Source organism: Manis pentadactyla, chromosome 9 (genome assembly GCF_030020395.1).
Source record: "Manis pentadactyla isolate mManPen7 chromosome 9, mManPen7.hap1, whole genome shotgun sequence".
In the NCBI taxonomy this organism is placed as follows: Eukaryota; Metazoa; Chordata; class Mammalia; order Pholidota; family Manidae; genus Manis; species Manis pentadactyla.
In genome coordinates, this window is record NC_080027.1 from 31,854,911 (window position 1) to 31,875,631 (window position 20,721).

The 20,721-nt window shown below is 37.3% G+C and overlaps 1 protein-coding gene across 19 annotated transcripts in view; it reads left to right on the forward strand.

Annotated features, from left to right (window-relative positions):
• DLG2 (discs large MAGUK scaffold protein 2) overlaps window positions 1-20,721 on the forward strand; it is a 1,919,888-nt gene that overhangs the window by 1,814,568 nt on the left and 84,599 nt on the right. The gene's annotated exons all lie outside the window — the stretch shown is intronic.

Here is a 20,721-nt window from a genome sequence, read left to right on the forward strand (position 1 = left end):
TTAGGCACGAGGGTCACAGACGCCAGAGAGGTGCGAGGCCAGCCCACGCAGGCATTTACGCGTGCACCGGGCTGGATTTGTGTGCAGGGGGAGCCACTGGGCTTTTGTGGTTTGGGGGGTGGGGGGAGCTTGGTTTGTTTTATTTTATAAACAAGAACGTGAAATGGTTTGCTGTGGTTTTAGAAAAATGACTCTTGCTCAATGCAGAAGAAAGACTTGAGTGTGATGAGACTGGAAGTAGGGGAACCCCTGAGGCCGAGGCCGTCGCCCCAGCCAGAAAGCATGAGGCCCTAAGCTAGGGCTGAGGCTGGACTCAGAAGATGGGTCAGATCCAAACCGGGCCCAGGAGGCAGCACAAGAGGATGTGAGTGCGTGGCGGACTCAGGGCAAGGGCAGGCAGCTTCGTGCACCTCGGAGCCTTGGTGCCATCACCACATTACGTGGTGCCGTGCATGATATATTTAATGAAAGTTATGAGTCTTCAGAGGAGTTTAAGTTCTGTTTAGTGTATTCTGTTTGCTAAAGTAGGGAAGTATAGCACCTACGTCAGAATGAGTTCCATCTGAATGATTCATTTATGTTTATTATTTGATTCCCCAGTGATTCGAATAGATGAGGTTTTTTTAAATGTTCTTTCTTTTGTGTTTTATCCACTCTCAATACTGTATTTTTGATGCAATATACTTGCAAAGAAAAAAATAATCAAAATGAATTTTAATGTGCATAAGGTAGCTAACATTTGCCAAGTCAGTATTTGAGAGTCTCTGCCTATTTAAATTTGAAATTGACCTTGTTAGGAAAGAACTATTAAGTCCAAATGCAGATGAGCAATCTAAAGCTTAGACAGAAGAAGTAAATGTTTGAGTGTTTTACAATTAGAAGTATTAGGGTGATTTTGTTTCCAAAACCCAGACTTTTTCTGCTATACTGTCACTAGCCTGATCTTATTCAGTGAACAGTCATATTCTGATTGTAGTGAGAAGTTATTACATATCATACAAACTCACATATGTGCTTGGAGTTTGCTGACCCATCTTTCACTTTCAGATATGCTCAGGAGTTCCTGAGATGTATTTCATAGGACTAAGTAGAAGACGATGACTTCTTCTCTGAAAGAACAGCCAAAGAAAACAAACAGTACATGTACAGAGCTGAAAAAATTATCACAATAAATTACTCTACATTTTTTTCCTTCTCAAAAATGGAGAGTTCAGTGTACACCATCTCGCCCATGCAAAACACATATCTCTGCAATGATTTTGCAATATGAATTAATCCCCACCCTGGAGCATATATCAAATCATTGCAGACAGCCTAGTCCTCTAGACTCAAATAAAGGGCATCAGACTGTAGTTCTAGTCTTTCTCCAGCCCTGGGCTGACTTTGAGAGCCTAGACAGGCCATTTAATTGCTCTGTGCCTCAGTCTTTTCAGTGCCAAAATAAAATGATAATTCTTGCCTTCTTCAGAATGTTATAAAGATAACCATAAGAAATGCCAGTGCCTTTAAAGGTCAGATATTCTGTACAAGGGGAGAGTTCATTTTTATTTTATATGTCTCCAGGATAGAAGTAGAAAATTTTATCCTATTCCTTTTATTTTCTTCAGCAAACATTCAGGGGGCACACAGTGTGTCCTGCTGGAGGAGAGGCACAGAGGTGAATTAGGCATTTTTTCCACTCAGAGAGCACATAAGCCTGCTACAAAATATGTGACATGGCTATAATGTTCTCGTTTGTGTCATCTAATTAATCTTTATCATTTGAGGTAGAGCTTTGTCCCCCCACATTTTATACATGTGATGGTTGAGCCAGGAGGTGACTGAAATTAGTGAACTCCAAATATCCTGACTCCCCACATCGGCTGTCTTTCTATCATCACAAAATCGCTTCGCTATCTCAGTAGAGAAAACATGTTTATTCTTATGAATGAGCTTCCATAAAAATCTGATTAAGTACCAACTAAAAGCTATGGGAGTTCAGGAGGAGAACAATTAATTTGAGATTAGATCCACTCTCAGTGTATTTTCAGAAGAAGAAACATTTGAAAGACACTTGAAAGAATAACCCTAACAGAAAAAGAAGGAAGATCATTCTAGATAGCAGGGGCCACAGGAACAAAACTGTGAAATTGGGCAAGGAAGTTGTACATTTAGGAACAATGAACATGGTGTGCAATGAAAACATAGAAGCCATAGGCTGGAGATTTCTTTTTAAAGGAAGGTTGGGCTCAGGTGAGAGGGATTTTGAATGTCATGTTAAATAATGTGAGACTCACTCTGAACGGTGAGGAGTTTGAGCAGAGAAGTGATGTAATCATATCAATGATTTAGAAATTACCCTAATGCACTGGGGAAAAAGCAGATTATAGGTGGCTGATTTATGAGGTTGGGAAACCAACTGGGAACTCTTACAGTCTCATAGGCAAAAATTTAAAAGAACCTGAATTGAGGCAGAAGCAGTTAATTGAGAGGAAGATTAGAGCAGCATTTTTAAGGAGATTCAGTGCTAGTCACATGTTAGATTTGAAGGCAAGGGGGAGAGAAAGATGAGCCTAACGTTTCTGGCTGGGGCAACTGAATAAATGGTGTTGCCGTGAACTGGGAAGAAGAATACAGGAAGAGAAACTGGTGTAATGGAAGGAAAATTACTTTTTATTATGTTGACTTTAAGGGAGAGGTGGTGGGAAAAGAGACATTCTCCACTCAGATCAAATCGTCAAAGACAACGTTGGTGATGGATGTGGTAACCAGTGAGCCACAGTCACACTTCTCTTAAATCCTGTTACTATTCTGCATGCTTTGTTTGGCTTTGTTTTATAGTTTAAGCTCATTTTAGGGTTATGTAAGAGCCATTGTGCTGCTAGGCTTTTGTATATCAGTTCATGTTCTTGTCAATGTGCAAAACAAAAGAATAAATGCATTCTAAGAGTTTCAAAAAATTCCTATTTTAATGCCACCCATTTCTTTCCACCTGAAAAACATTTTGATATTTTCTCTTATAATGCGCTTATTACAGCAATGTCTTTACCTCATCAAGGGCATAGTTATGAGATTTAGGGCCAGCAAAGTGATAATGGCAGAATTTTGTTTGTTTGTTGGAACTTCTGTCATTCATTTTTTTGTTCAAAAGTTTCTTCAATAAAATACCCTCAAAAGAGTCTTATATGTTGATGGCAATTGTATTAAGCCTGGAAAAATGTGAGTATTTCTGTTTTCTGGAGATCAGGCTTAGACTTCATTAATAAAAGCACTTCCTAGTTCCCTGTAAAGTAACTTGGTTGTGGGAAAGAGCCACAACAAATCAAACTGAATAGTTCGATGTAATTGTAGTCCCAGAGCCACCTATGTAGCAACATTAATTAAAATGCATGTTTTAGTGGTGTATTTGGACCCTTAGGTGGATTCTTAAAGGTGAGAAAAATGAGAAGATGTGTAGTTCACCTCACCTAGTACCTGGACATAGTAGTTACCAATAATTGTCCTCAGTTTCCTCATCTGAAAAATATGAATTATGATGGAACTTGCACAATAGGATCTTGAGAATTGTAAGAGAAAGGCACATAAAACCCTAAATACAATGTGTAGCCCAAAAGCCCTTAATACTGTCATTCATAGTTAAAAAACAAGTGCAATAGGACTTTACTTCTTATATTACACCAGAGCTGGAAGGAAACTTAACTGTCATTTACATCTGAGAAATTGGACCAGGAGAAAAGTGATTGTTTCCATAAATAATTAGATATATTGCTTAATTTTTTTTGCTTTGAAACAATTTAAATGTATTAAGTAATTTATGACAACTTCTATAGTTGGAATGAGCCCTTCTCTAACAAACTTCAGTAATAGAATACTCCTAAATACCTGTATAGTATAAAAAGCTGAGAAGCTCTAGTCTATCACTATATAGAGGCATTATGAATTTCATTAGTTACTGTGATTCATGAAGCAACAGTTCCACCTTTTAATTTAAATTCAGCTAAGCCGTATAAAGCCCACCTAATTTCTTTCTTGAACTCTGACCCATCTTTAAAGTAGGAACAAGTTATGAAAAATCACAATGGAAGCTTACATACTTGCACTGAGAAATCCCATATGAGCCTTCTGAGACCAAGTATTCCAACTCCTCCAATAATGCACATTGCACAACTCCCTTGGTAGCAGCTCAAGAGTTAGAAGAAATCTGAAGACCATCCCCTTCTAATGCAACGCTTCCTTCCCATCCAATTCATAAGTCCTTTATATCCTTTATACATGGTTTCTCTTTCACAGCCCCTGTTCTTATTATAAAGGGCTTTCCCTGTATAATATAAACTTGATTGCTTCACTGTAAGACAATATAACCTCTAATTTTATGCTTTCTGGGCCAACAGAATGTTCTTTAGGTATTTGTCAGCCTAAAAAGATCATGCATCTGAGGTATCTATGTAAATTGTGCAGTGCTAAAATTACTTATCTGAAGACTGTATTAACCAGACTAAGACAGACTATGATAGCAAAATAAATAATTCTTAAGCTGGCTAAGCACAACAAAAGTTTATTTCCCACCCACACTGCACATCGAATGGGGCCTAGGGCACAGCACTCCTCCGTGTAATCACTCACGCCCCAGGATGATAGAGAAGCCACTATCTTTAAGTTGCACCACTGGGAATAAGTTCTTTGACAGCTGTCGCAGGGGCAGGGAGAGGGCTGCATAATGACACATTGGCACACAGTGCCTTGGCCAGAACAAGCCACAGGGCCCTGACTAACTGCAAGGGGCCAGGAAATGGGAGGAACACATGAATGTTTGGTGAACCATAAATGTCTCTTTCGTAGGGTTTTGTCCAGGCCTAGGGAACCAAAGAGACTTAAATTTTTTACTTCCCTTTTTAACCTTTTAATTACTGTTATGCTTATGTAGGTTTATTTTTGGTTTATATTATATGTAGCCTTTTTTTTTTAAGTAGTCCTTTTTCTTAATAGAAAGTGATCTTTTTTTCCATACCTGTTTTCTTTCCCACCCCCAGTTTTATTGAGATATAACTGCCATATAACATTGTGTCACTCTAAGGTATACAACACAATTGGTGCACATACATATTGCAAAGTGATTACAACAATAAGGTTAGTTAACATCTCCATCACTTAACATAATTATCTTTTATGTGGGTGTGGTGAGAACATTAAAGATCTACTCTCTTAGCAACTTTCAAGTGTACAAGACAGTATTATTAACTGTAGTCACCATACTGTATATTAGATCCCTAGAACTTATTTGTCTCATAATTGGAAGTTTGTACTCTGACCACCTCCATCCAGTGCCACCACCCCACCCTGGCATCCACTAATCTGCTCTCTGTTGCTGTGCACTCACATATAAGTGAATTGAGTGTACATGATTCCACAAATAAGTGAGATCATACACTATTTGTCTTTGTCTTATTTCACATCTAATACATAATAATATGTATATACCCTCACACAATGCCCTCAAGTTTCATCCATGTTGTCACAAATAGCAGGATTTCCTTCTTTTTAATGGCTGGATAATACTCCATTGCATGCATAGACCACATTTTCTTTATCCATTCATCCCTCCATGGACACTTAGCTTGTTTCCTTACCTTGGCTACTATAAAGAATGCTGCAATAGGGATGCAGATATTAGATAGTAATTGCATTTCCTTCAGATATATACCCCAAAGTGGGATTTCTGGATCATGTGGTAAAGTAGTCTTAATAAGGACTTGCTCAATACTGCATGTAGAAAAGGGATTAGTTCCTGCTGTTTTCTTGTCAAATGACAGCACTGTTTTATTGGGTTTTTTTTCTAAGCAGTGGGGATGTTATGACCTAAAAATGTTCTATTTTTATCCTTATATCTAGGCAATTTTATGTTTGGGCTTTTACAAATCCCAACTTAATACTTGCCAGTATTGTATTTCCACCTGGTATTTATGGATCACTTCTCTTTATTACCTACCAATTCTAATTCACTATCTCCTATTAAAATTTAACATAGAAGATGAAAGACTGTTAGAGCTATAGTGGCTGCTACAGCCAAATGGTAAGAGAGGACTAAAAAAAAAAACCATAAGCAACAGATTTTTTTAAAATCCAATACACAATAGTAATAACAACTATATTTTAGAATGGCTGCTTTGTGTCAGGCACTTTACAGAGATCACTTCATAATCTTCACACCACCTTTGGTAAATAAGTGCAATCTTTCAGAGCCCCAGAGCTAGAAGTAGAGGAGCCAGGATTTGAAATCAGACCACTCTTCTAAAGCCTAATTTCCTAGGGGCGAGGAAAATAGCTCCTGTGGACATTGCCACATTAGCACCTTTGCTATTCACAACCCTCATGGGAATTCATGACGACAATCCTGACCCTGGGTTAGAGAAGCACTACAAGGTGGTGGTCGAGAGCACCAGCTCTGGGATGGGATTACCTGAGTTTGTGGGTTTGAGCCCTGGCTCTGTGATTTCCTAGCTTGGGCAAGTCGCTTTTTAGCCTCCCTGTGCCTCAGTTTCCCCCTCTGAAAAATGTGAATAGAAATAGAATCTTCTCTATGTAGCTGTAGTGCAGGTTAAGTCGATACTACAAGCACTTAGAACAGTATGTGAACCTCAATAAACAGAAGCTATTGATTTTGAATTCTGACCATGTCCCTTGAGGATATAGGTGAAAGGAGGAAATACTATAGTTAATGAGCCTAATATGCCAATATTATATAGACACAATTATTTCACTTACTGCTCACAGCGATCCAACCCTACTCAGAGCATTGTCCCCATCGCATCGAGGGGCCAAGCCGGAGGCACATAGAAGTAACATATCTTATCCCAGTCACCCAGTGACAAAACCAGGAATCCATCCCAGGTCTGTCTGTCCTGCAGCAGGAAGAAAATGTTGAAGTATAAGTCCTGTTCTGTTTTTAATACAACTGGAAAAGAGTTCCCCTAAATTGGCAAGCATAATGGACACAGAATTAAATTTAAGTTTCATCAGCACAAATATCGAAAGATTGACAAAGCCGCTTTTCCTGGCTCCTGACCCTGCTGTGTCCATGGCCAAGACATCAGCAATGTCCTACCCTGGACAGAAGCCGAAGGGCTTGCATCCACCGAGGCTCTGCGGCTGTGCTGAAGTTCCTCTTATGATCTGACCACCCAACGCCGAGCACTTACAGGTCACTCTGGACTACATATCATGCCCACTCAAACTCTTAATTTCTCAAAGAGCCCTCTCTGGGTTCATGGGGAGGAGGCTGGTCTTGATTTATCCTAGTTTCTTTCTCTACCTCTTCACATTTTCTCATTTCTTCTCTTCCCTTCTCTCCTCCAGCACTGCCAGCCTTCCAAAGCCCCACCTCAAGGGTACATAACTGGCCCATGGTTGTAATCTTACCTTATTCCCTTGAATTTTCAAGCCTTGAGATGTTGACTTCTCTGTTTTAATCAGTTTGATTTGGTAGCGATACTAAAAGCTTCAGAATTGTTAAAACATGGCTAGTCATCTATGCTTAAAAATTCTCTTTGGGGAGTTGAGGGGAGTGTTGTCACCATTTTCATTTGCAAAATTTAATGGAAAAATACCAAGTAACTTTTTTTTTATGTTTTAAGTTTTTATTTGCATGTTCAGTCTTTGCAGTGAGAGACTTTCATTTTGTTCCCTCCAAGTAACATTTTTAATCAGTAAAATATCCAAATGTTGTTCACCTGTTGTTTCTTAAATCAACCTAACTTGTATTTCTTTGGCCTTGCATCCCAGCCCCATGTCGCAGAGGTGATTGAGAAAGGAAATAGGCAACAAATAAAAAGAAATGAGTTCATACTAAACTGCAGAATAACAACAACATACCCAGTTGGAGAGGGGTAGAAATCACAGAAGTGCAAGTATGTGGCTGCATGTAGGTACTTACAAACTTAAGCTGATATACAGCTACCTGTAAAACAGCCAAAAGGAGCCGAAAGGGTTGTGGATTGTTCTGAAGGGCCCTCCCTGGCTTTGCTCTCAGATTGCCAGTTACACCCAGATCAGTGTCTCCATCCTGTTAGGAAACCAGTCTTAATCACTACTATTTCAAAGACTTGTTTCAGCATTTGCATTATCTTGTAGATCTTGCTTCATTCTTTCCTGCTACTGCTGTCATCTTAGTGGTAGTAGAAGAATTCTCTATTTCCTATATATAATATTTATGGCTATGAAGCACCTTTGCAATAACATTGCCACATTATCTCCAAACTCTGCTTAGCTGGGCTGATCAGAGAGTGCTATCTTCACTTTACAAATGAAAAATTTGAAGGAGGTTTGTATATGGTTCGCTTATTATTTCAATCCTGAAAAGTAGAAGGGGCCACTTCCCTATAAACTACCTACAGGCAAGAATCAAGTCTTACCCACGTTTATTTTATCTCTTACAACATTCAGTGCAGTGCCCAGAACCTGTTGTTGACTGAATAAAGGAACAAATTATTGTACCTTGATGTTTGCCTGAATTAATGATTGATACTGCGCCCTGCCTTCTGTACCATCATTTTCAAACTTGCTACTTTTCATGGCTACTTAGTTACTCTAAAACAGGACACGTTCCCTGGGATGGCTCAGATTGAGGACTGTTCCACTCTGCAGTTTAATTTCCATGAAGCATACTCCTCAAAAATCCTCCATCTTGAGAGTTCCATTTCTATTGTCTGTCACGTTTGCTTCCATTTGCAACTGAGATCTATCCATTGTGCATGACATTTTATGATGTATCACATAAGCTTCATTTCACCATGAACATCATTCCAGTTTGATGGCTCCTCTTCAAACGGATCTTTGGCCAACTTCAGGAAGTCTTTGCATTCTTGGAGTTACTACTTAGGCCTTAAGGTAGTCATTTAGGATTAGGATTCTCCCCGGCTGCATGCCTTAGGTTTAGAGTGATCCTTCTCCTTTGCTAGCAGTGTTGTATATATGGAACTAGGTTACCAACCCCTTTTGCTATGTGACGTATATCATAGAACACATTTATTCTGAAAGCAGGGTAAATTCAATTATGTAGCTAGGTATCTATTCGTAGGTTCATTTGCACCACAAATTTTTTGAAGCATTACAATGTTCTTAGCAGTGTGTTAGGTGCCAGGAATCAAAAAACGAGTAAGATAGTCTTTTCCATCATAGACCCTTGCTTACTCGTGATTCTAACCCATACTCCTAAAACCTAGACAAGTGGCTCAGAGTTCAGAAGTTTGTCATGGAAAACAAAGGCTAAGTTCGTTTCTCAGAAGAACATACAAATGGTTTGATGCTGTCCTTCACAAGTATCCCAGAAATTTAATACTAAGCACAGAAAAATTGTCCTGACTTTTCACTGTAAACATTAAGTACAACCACAGGAATGTGGCATATTTCTGAACGGCATTCATTATGCTAGTTTTGCTAGAAACAAAATTGCTGCAACTCTATGGTCTAAGGCATATACCATGTCAGAAAAAGGTAGTTTTACAAAAGTCAAATAGCAAATGAGAAAATGTGAGCAGAATTCTAGCAAATTATAGAGCACAAATGTGATATAATTAACACCAGCTTGTAGAGGTAGAGTCATTTCCAGACTTGAAATTAATGTATAGAAAAAATATGGAACCTGGTAAGCATTTGAGTTGAAAGGTTGCTCTACTGGCCGTCACATCCCCATCCTCGGACTGGAAAAGTCCAGGGTCTGACTGGGCAATATTCTGATAACCTGGGCCTGGACAGCCTTGGAACCAAAACACAACCAGCAGAGGTGGAAATCCATGCAGTTTCCAAGGTGAAGTGTCCAAAATCAATACCAAATCCCAGCACATCAAAATGAGAGGTGAGAGGAAATAATGGAGTGCCTGCTATATAATACTCCCTAAGCCCAGATTCACTTACTATTCTCTAATGGTCTTATTTGGTGTTAGTAGCCTCAGACATGGCCAGGCAGTGACCAATAAAAAAGGGGTCATTCAAAAGAACAGCAGCTGTTTCCCAGAAACTCCTTTGATTCTGAACCATGGAGGTCTTCCTGTTTACATGGAGGCAAATCCGAGCTTCAACTTTAATTTCGAAGCTCCCACATAGGACCTTTTTTATTTCCATTTGAATTAGGAGCAAGGCTTGCTGCAGAAATACAAAAAAGTTCCACTCTGGAATCATACTGATTTTCGCCTGCAGTAATAGAGCGAGTCAATATTATCTGGTAACTGAACATCTTAATTCAATTTAAGATAGTTCTTGTGTCTTCTTTCGGTGATGTATTTTTTGAGCTGAAGTGATGTTACTTCCCCTTGATATTTATTTGGGAGTGATTCTTCATCATAAAACAGAGCATCTTGCTTATAGAATTATTGTTAAACTCCCTGATTCACTGTGTCAATCTCTGTTCTTATTCTCTAATCTGAGCCTCTGCAGTGGGGTAGGAGTCCTCTCACTAAGGCAGCACTTCCCAACATAACTATCACAGTACACTGGTGTAGGCCCTTTCGTTTGCAAGTGATTTGACGACAAAGAAAAAGTTCAACAAGCTTATGCAAAACGGGGGCAACATGTCTTACATCAGGTGGGAGGGCAGGATTGGAGCTGTGTCTCTGGAGCATGAACCAGGCGTGTGAGCACCGTCACTCTCTCAGCCTCCCATCTCTGCTTCGCTCTACATGGGGCTTTGATTCCTCTAACTGGATGGATCTATCCATGAATTAGGGGATTTGTCTCTTAAAGTTCCCAAGTTATAGCTTTTGATCATTTTGCCATAAGAAGAATGTGGGCTGCTGCTCACTGTGATCCCAATATGAGAAAGAAAGAGAGAGAAATTAAGAAATTAAGGAGGAAAAGAGGTCTTTGATTCCCTTGGCCTTGGTTAGGTGTTCTCCCACAGGAAGCAGGGTGCAGGTTTACGTAAGAACACGACAATTCCTATGAGAACTTGGGGAGAGGTAGTGGTACTGAGTAGACAAATACATCATCCAGTGTAATGTGTTACTATTAGTGAAGTAAGTTTTGCAGATTTACTTTCTTTATAAATTGGATCAGATTTTAAATTACTCTCTTATTGATAACCTCTTTACTGGCTTACATTCCAACATGGCTTTCTTGAGTAGGAGAGAAAAGATAAGAGAGTATTAACCTGGCCTCTATTTTTTATTCACCTCAGTGCTTAGTAGAGAGCAGCATTCAAGAATTGTTTGTTGAATTAGTTATAAACCCACCATTATGCTTCAGCCTATGGTGACCAGTTATTCTTAGTAACTGTGGTATTTAGAAATTATTGTACAGATTAAGAGTTATTATTTTCATAGTACCTTCCTTTTCTTTTAAATTTTAACCATCAGCATATATTTTAATAAGGAAGAAAGCAAAATCAGGAGAAAATGTGAAGAGTCCAGTTTCATCTACATTGTGCATATGTACAGTGATCTACAAATAATTCTAGTAGTAAACAACAAAAAAATGGCAAATAAAATTCTTTAGTGATGCAACTGAAATTTTCAGGGATGATAAACACAACAGCAGTCGAGAAGTTCTATATGTGGTCATTTGAAAGTAGGCAAGCTGTAGCTGTTTCTCCTTCAGTAGCACATGCTTGCCATATTTATTTTCTTTTTTAATCACTTTATTGTTTCTGGTAAAATGACCATTTTTTAAATCTTCAAATATCTGCATTCACTTTGCACATACTAATAAAATGCTTTTATGAATAATACAACAAAGGTCTATAGAATCTGCAGATCATTTGTATAATTTTTTTGTCTTTTATCATTTTGGTCAAAATCTGAGTAGAGCCACAGGGATGTGGCATATTTCTGAATGGCATTCATTATGCTAGTTTTGCCAGAAACAAAATTGCCACAGCTCTCTGGTCTAAGGCATTATGCTATGTCAGAAAGAGGTAGTTTTACAAAGATCAAAAAGCAATTGAGAAAATGTGAGCAGAATTCTAGAAAATTATAGAGCAGAAATGTGATATAATTAACACCACCTTCAAGAAGTAGAGTCATTTCCAGACTTGAAATTAATGTATAGAAAAAATACGACTTTTTTTTCCTCCAAGATACCTCTGACCTAAAGTCTAAATGTCTTATCTTAAGAATCTAGTCTGCCGCAACACATTGCTCAGTGAACTGATCATAAGAAAGTTTAGTGGAAAAGGAGAGTAGAAACTTTATTCCTATCAGATAGATGTTATAGCTGAGGCAGGGAAAGAAGCCCAGAGTCATGCAGGTCAGAGAAAACGCAAAAACGCAGGTGGCAGCAGGGAGGAAAACACAATGGGAAAGAAACAATAGAGATTTGGGCACCAAGCTGGCCTTAATGAATGCTAACTCTACTGCTAACTGCTTGTGTAGTCCAAGGATGTTGTCTTTTATGTGACTTGAGTCCTTGACACTTGTTTTATGACTCAGACTGTGTCTTTCTTGGCAAATGTTTCATCTGCACTTGAAAAGATTGTGTTTTACTGTTGTTAGGTGAATATTCTATAAATGTTAATTAAGACAAGTGTTAGCATGGTATACCTTTCCATCTTTTTGATTTTAACTTACTGTGTCTCTAGATTTAAAGTGTGTTTCTTATATGCAGCATATAGCTGGATTTTGGTTTTGTATCCACTCTGATAATCTTTGCCTTTTAATTGAAGTATTTAAAACTTTTACATTTAATGTGCTTTTTTTAAAGTTTTAGAATATTCATGTTTAATCCTTCCACAAACTAATCCATTCACAAATGCCATACATTCAAATAGTTGCCAATGAAAATATAAAAAGCACATTGTTATGGCTTTAGTAGATAATAACCCTTAAATGCCAATCCACAGAGAAAGAATGAGAGAGCTATTTTTCTATTGAGGTACATATTATAAAATGCACAAATCTTACTGTACAGCTTGATGCATTTTGAAATGTGTATACATTCATGTAACTATCACCCAGATCAAGATAATGTGAATATTGATCTGGTTAGGTTTACATCTAATTATCTTGGTATTGTTCTTTGTTCTCTTTTCCTCTTTTTCTGATGTTTTTGGGTTTATTGAAACCTTTGTTGACTTATTAGCTATAATTTTTTTGTCATTGTTATTTTAGTGGTTGCTTTAGTGTTTATGATATACATGTTTAACTTAACCCAGTCTAGTATTACTATCAAGTAATATTATACTACTTCACACATTGATTTAGAAGCTTGCAAAGTATAGTTCTATTCTCTTCCTTCCAGCTTTGTAGTATTGTCATACATTTTGTATGTATGCATGTATGTATTTTTGTTTGTATGTACAGTTGACCCTTGAACAATACTGGGATTACAGGCACTGATCCCCTGTGCAGTTGTGAATCTGTGTATAACTTTTGATCTCCCAAAAACTTAACTACTAATAGGCTATGGTTAACCAGAAAACTTATGATAATATAAACAGTCTGTTTACACATATTTTGTATGCCATATGTATTATATATTGTACTTTTACAATAAAGTAAGCTATCAAAAAGAAAATGTTTTTTCAAATTGTCACAAATCCCCCCCAAATTTTCCAATATATTTATTGAAAAAAATTCATATATAAGTAGACCTGCTCAGTTCAAACCCATGTTGTTTCAGGTCAGCTGTATTTAAATGTATATAAGCACCATGACACATGTTAATATTTTGGCTTAACCAGTAAATTTGTTCTGAAGAGTTTTAAAGAAAAAAATTAGATATCTAGCCACACAATTACCATTCCCAATGCATTTCTTGTATGGAGTTTCAGACTCCCTTTTCATTTTCCTTCTGCCTAGAGAACTTCCTTTACCATTTTTTATATTATGCATCTGCTGCTAGTGAATTCTTTCAGCTTTCTTTTGTTTGAAAACATCTTTGTTTTTACTTTTGAAAAACATTTTCTCTGTGTATAGAATTCTAAGTTGACTCTTATTACTCTTTATGATATTGCTCCACTCTTGTCTTGTACTATTTCTGTTGAGTGGTCCCTTGTCAATCTATTTTCTTTGTTCTTTCTATATAATGTGTCTTTTTTTCTGGCACAAATATTTTCACATTATTACTAGTTTAGAACTATTGGATTATGATATATGTCAGTGTATTTCTCTTCGTGTTTCATGTGCTTATAGGGTATTGATCTTCTTGGCTCTGTGATTTTACAGTTTTCAATAAAATTTGGAAAATTATTGGCCATGATGCTTTCATATATTTTTTCTTTCCCTCCCTCTTTCCCTTCCTTTAAGAACTCAAATTATACATATATTAGGCCACTTAGAATTGTTCCACAGCTCACTGATATTCCTTTCATTTTTTTAGATCTTTCTTCTCTGTGTTTCCTTTGGATAATTTCTATTGCTATATATTCATGTTCACTAATATTTTCTTTCGTGGTGTCTAATCTGTTAATCATGTCCAGTGTATTTTTCATCTCTCATTGTTTTTATCTTTAGAAATTAAATTTGGGTCTTTTACAAATAACTTTCATGTCTCTATTTAACTTTTCATTTTCTAAATAACTTTTTGACCATCTGGAATGCAATTATATAATTGTTTTAATGTCCTCTGTTAATTCTAACATTTGTGTAAGTTTTGGGTTGGTTTTGATTGATTTTTCTTCTTAGTGTATGTCATATTTTCCTACTTCTTTGTGTGTTTGGTAATCTTTGACTGAATGCCAGACATTGTGAGTTTTATCTTTTGGAAGCTGTATTTATTTTGTATTCCTGTAAATATTGAGCTGTGTTCTGGGATGCAGTTCAACTATCTGATCCTTTTAAATGTTGCTTTTAAGGTCTTTAGAGTAACATTTAGTCTAAAGCTAATTATATCTTATTACTCAGGCAAGATCCTTCTGAATCTGTTGATCAATGATCCATGAATTGTGGGGCTTTCCAGTTTAGTTGGAGAGAATTGGCACTGTTCTAGACTTTTGTGCTTGCAAAGTACTAATCCCTCCAATGCTTTCAAATGGTTCTTTTCCTGACCTCCAGTAATTTCCTCACACATATATTTGCCTATCAGTACTCTGCTGAATACTCAAGGGTGACACTCTGCATATTTCCAGAATTTTCTTTCTGTGAGCTCTCTTCTCTCTGGTACCCTGTCCTGCAAGCAGTAGCCATATTAGTCTCCTTAGATTCTCAGTTCCATCTCTTCAACTGATATGATCTGCCAGGTTCTTCTTGTGTTCTTTCTCCTTACTTGGTGGCCTGGAAACTTTCTTAAGGCAGTAAGCTGAAGCAATTATAAGACTTACCTCATTTGTTTCCCATCTCTTAAGAATCATTGTCTTTCACTGCCTGATGTCCAGTGTCTGGGAAACCAGTATTTTATCTAGTTTGTCTGATTTTATTTCCTTCTGATTGGTTGAAGCAAGAGGTAAAATCTGATTTCTGTCATTTTATCTATCTTGAATGGAAATGAAAGTCCCTTCTTATATCTTTAAAGCTGAAATCTACAGGCCACATATCTCAAATGCCCTTGTATATGTCATGTCTCTAGGCTATCAGATGTAACTTAGTTTCAGCCAGTTATATGCACTCAATCAACTCTTAGAATATGGAAATGAGTTATAAGCATTACTTCTTTCGCATATATTAGTTTTTCTGGAAATCACAGTGGTTATAGAGATCCAGTGGCTAAGCTTAGGACATCTACTTTTCACCTGTGTTGATCTAGGAGCTGTATCATGTCCCTGGAGCTAAGAGCTTTAGTGGCAATCTTCTTATTCCTGGAGCACAACCAAGATAGAGTGTTCTTGAAGACAACAGTTCTAGGGGTGGATTCTTGTAGCAGAGGCAACATCTCATCCATCAGCTTTGGAAATCACAACAGTTTGACTCAGTTCAGGGTAAATAAATGTATAATACCTTGATCGTTCTGCTTATTCAGAACAACATGACAGTGTATAGAGATCACCTGAAATAGATATTTATAACGGTGACTGGAAAAACCATCAGCTCACAGCAAATGAAGGTCAAAAAAGACTTTTTAAAATAGCGTTGTTATGCATTCATCTCCCACCAAAAAAAAATCTTGGAGGCAATATTTGTACTTTTGTAGTTTTATATATCAAATGTAATTGGAATAAGTTTAGTGCCTATGCATACAAGAATATCTTTTCAAATTGTTCTTTATTACAAGCAAAAAGAATTTAAATTGCTTGACACATGCCTTGATGATCTTCAAAATCAATACATGCTGATACAGCAACTGTATCTACAAAGGACACATTTCTATTTGCGCTTCACTTTTTTATTTCAAAGGACTCTCCATCTTCCTCCATTTCATAATTTTGTGCCTGCAAAAGAATGTGGTGAAGGGAGGGCAATGCGTTGCCCTCTCAAGCTTTAGTTGTAGAATTTCAAGTAAGGAAATGAACATGTCTAACGTATGCCAGGCTCTAATCAATGTTTTTATATACTAACTCATTTAATCATTACAACAGCCATCTGAGTAAGTTTTAACATTATTTCACATATGAGTAACTTGAGACTCTAAATTTCACCAGTCCAGTAAGCAATAGAGCTAGAATTCAAGCCAAATCCAGCCATATTTAAGTCTCATGTTCTTTCCACTTAGCTGTACTACTTTCAAGCACTATATAAAATTAGTTGCACTTCACCAGGGCTGAACCATTTATGGCTGTCTTGTACCAAGGGACAAATTTTCATCCATTGTCCATTCAAATCCACCCAATGATATGTAATATCAGGGTTCAGTTTGCTCATTGCAAATAAAAGACCCCTACTTTTAGATTAAATAAATCATTTATTTTTAATAAATAAATACTAAATATAAATAAACAATAAATAAGAAAACGCCTACTCATTGAGAATTATCTATTCTTCTCAAAAGAAAAATGTTACCTTTATTAGATTAAATTTCCTCAGGTTTCAAAAGTTTGTTTCTTCAAATGAAGATATTAATTTTTGTGTTTTTATGGGTTTTGTCAGTTTGTTCTATAAATGAGATTGTGTTATTAATCAGAGCAGTTTTAGCAGTAAATAGACTTCGGGATGAAAACAGAAGGAGTTCTGTACTGTTCCAGTGTTTATGCCAAATATGTATTTATGCCCCTCTCCCAATGAACTCAGTGTTAAGATATTTGTAGCCACATTTCCTGCAATCATAATAATGTGAGCATTTATATGACTAAGAGATGCCTAAGATACAAATCTAACTTCTATTGGAGGCTATAATCACTATTTTGGAATTGCTGTTTTTTAAATCATTTTGATATAATAAATCATGTTACATAATTATGATCCTAAATTGGTTCTAATAATGTGATGACATATTTTGTGCCCCTAAAGTAAACAAACAAAAAAGAATTATTAACTGAGACTAACAAATCAATTATTTGGCAAAACAGGATGTAAAAAAACATACCATTTTCAAATCATAGGAAGCTGTTAAAGAACCTGTGGGCACATGAAGCATTTAATCTGGCAGAATAACTCTAATGAACCAGAAAGCCCTAAGTGATGGGGTGGTGATCTTTTGAAATCAGAAAAGTCAAGTTCAAGTCCTTAGGGTCAGTGTTGTTAAGCTTTCAAATGGCCATTATGCAGAAGAGGGAATGGACTTATTTTCTGCTACTAAAATTAAGGATTTGGTTCAGATTTAGGAAGGGCTATTTTATGTAACCATGAGACCCACCAAGAAAGAGCTGTCTGTCTCATTAAGGAGTGAGCTGCCCCCCATCTGAGCAGGGACTCCAGCAGAAGCTGCATGGTTGGCCATCATGCATGGTAGACAGCATTCCCCCAGTGGTTGAGTATGAGCCTGGAGTTCTCTAGAGACCCTCTGATTTGGGGTGACCTTATACCCTCATTTAGCTTTCTGGGGTTCTGAGCTAGGTATACAAATGACTTAAGTAAGGGGAGGTATATCTGCTACCTGTCAGGATCATCTTACTTTCTTCTTGGAAGCTCCTGGGTTTTATATCTGCTAAGAGATTTATCCAACTTTCTAGACTTGGAACTTTCTGTTAATTTCCAGCCCACTTCTGTAAGTTCTTGAATTATGCAGATGGTCACAGTATTGTGACCATGATTGACTAACACTCCTGATCTTTTTCTTTCTATACTCCTCATATTCCCCAGTTTCCATTTGCCACACCATCCCCAAGGAACTTGTCCATAGTAAGTGATCTCAAGCTCAAAGGGTCCGTGTTTTTCATATGTTAAACAATAATATGCAAGAAGAGTATCTTACAGTAAGTTTGAGTGAAGGTTCTAGGATTCCCTATTTGAAATAAGAAGTTTTTTTTAACATTAAAAAATACTATAGAAAGTTGAGAAACCAAAGAAAAATATGAAAATACAGATAAAACTCTTAAACTCTACTACTTAAAAGGAAATATTGTTCTTTTGGTATATACACTTTGCATCTTTATATATATGTAAAACAAAATTCTACAGAGAGCTCTGCCTATTCTTTTTTTTTTTTATTAAGGTGTCATTGATATACACTCTTATGAAAGTTTCACGAGAAAAACAATGTGGTTACTACATTCACCCTTATTATCAAGTCCCCCTCCATATCCCACTGCAGTCACTGTCCATCAGTGTAGGAAGATGCCACAGAGTCCCTGTTTGTCTTCTCTGAGCTACACTGACTTCCCCATGACACCACACACATCATGTGCACCAATCATGACACCCCCCAATCCCCTTCTCCGTCCCTCCCCACCCACCCTCTCCCACCCCTCCCCTTGGTAACCATTAGCCCCTTCTTGGAGTCTGTGCATCTGCTGCTATTTTGTTCCTTCAATTTTGCTTTGTCGTTATACTCCACAAATGAGGGAAATCATTTGGTATTTGTCTTTCTCTGCCTGACTTATTTCACTGAGCATAATACCCTCTAGCTCCATCCATGTTGTTGCAAATGGTAGAATTTGTTTTCTTCTTATGGCTGAGTAATATTCCATTGTGTATATGTACCACATCTTCTTTATCCATTCATCTACTGATGGACACTTAGGTTGCTTCCATATCTTGGCTATTCATTTTATTTATATACCATCATATTGCGCTCATTTCTCCAAATTATTATATATATTTTAGAAATACAACTTTTAAATGGGTAAATGATACCAATAAAAGCTAAACAAGAAGTATGAATATATTAAGATTACATAACAGGCAATCAGCTGATGACATCAGCCATTAAAATCCACCTCTGACCCCATGCCAGCCTCTGTCATCCTGCTGACAATCAGCTTTTCACTTAGGGTTTACTGCAGAAAGGGAACTCAGTGAACAGCCCTGGTTCACTCATCAGTGATATTTCTTGCTATTATAAAAAACCCTCAGTCCAGTTTACTAATGCAACATGCATCCTTCTCTTCTGCCAAATAAAAGTAACTTACCTTGGCATTACCCATTATTTTATTTAATCCTCACAAATTCCCTTGTTTAGGCAGAGTGAGTGGTACAATTTCTGTTTCAAAGATGAGGAAAAGGAGGCCCAGAATGGTATGGAAATTGTTCAAGGTCACCTTACAACAAAGCTGAGCAACCCTTGCTGGAGACAAGGGTTTGAAAGTTCATAAGTGGAGGTAGAATTCAAACCAGACTATTTTTTTTGTTTTCAAATTCCAGTGCTCTTCATATATTACTCTATGGCCTCCTGTGTGGTAACCTGATTTAATAAATATTTATTGACAAATTACTTGAATTAACTGAAATAATTTAATAGAAACAAATTTGTTTAAGAAGCAAAACCAACAATATTTATTGAAATATAATACCCCATCTGTCTTTTAACCTAAGCATAGATTTCCCCATTTTCCCCATTACCATTTACTTATTGATACAAGGTCATCAGAATAAAATGATTAATTGACCTAAGCCATCAAGAAAAACATTTTAATGAAAATAGATGTTTTCCTGAGTATTCTAAAAATAACAACAAGCAGTAATAGTAATATCAGTATTGACATTCCCTTCACATTTGGATAGCCATTTACAGTTTATGGAGTGCTTACATTATCTTCTTAGATCCATCACAGACATCCTGGAAATTAATAGGCATTTTTATTCCCATTTTGTAGGTTAATTAGCAGTGGATCTGAGAGTTTTCCTTGTACGGTACTGTGTAGACTATTCACATTCCCCAGTGATTTTTTGTAACTGGCATGTGGGTTGGACAAGGTGCAGGCTAAGGTGCTAGACTGAGGGGATCCATGTCCAGGGTGCTGGACACCTACCGGTCTTTAGAAAGATAGTAGTAAGTAGGTATTAAGCAGTTGCCATGTTCCAGCAGTGTACTAAGTACTTGAACAAATCTCTACATGAAGTAATCGGCCATAGCTTTCACTCCTTTTCTATAGACAAGGGAAAATAAGCTCCGCTCCTTCTCTGCTTTCATGGTGGCGTGTGGCTTGAAGTCTGATCTTATTTAACAGATCCTCATGAAGCCATTCCCTCAGAGCTGTCCTGTTTAAACAGATGGCCCTGTTCTCCTGAAGCTTGAAGAAATTTCCAGACAGGATGAATTTTCCTGTGTGACTTGGCCAAGTCCTTCCATGTGGCCTCTGCCTTAGCACAGATCTCCTTAACATTCCACTTGGTCAGACCAGTCCCCTCTCTAGGCAATATTTCCTCCTTTTGGGGGTGACATGCCCTCTATCCACTCAAAACCCCCATTCTCCCCACTGTCCCTGCCTGGCTCATAAGGATGAAGGGAAGCAGCCCTGCATTTGACCCTCTGCCCTCTCCAATGCATTGTGCCCTACAAAATCATTAT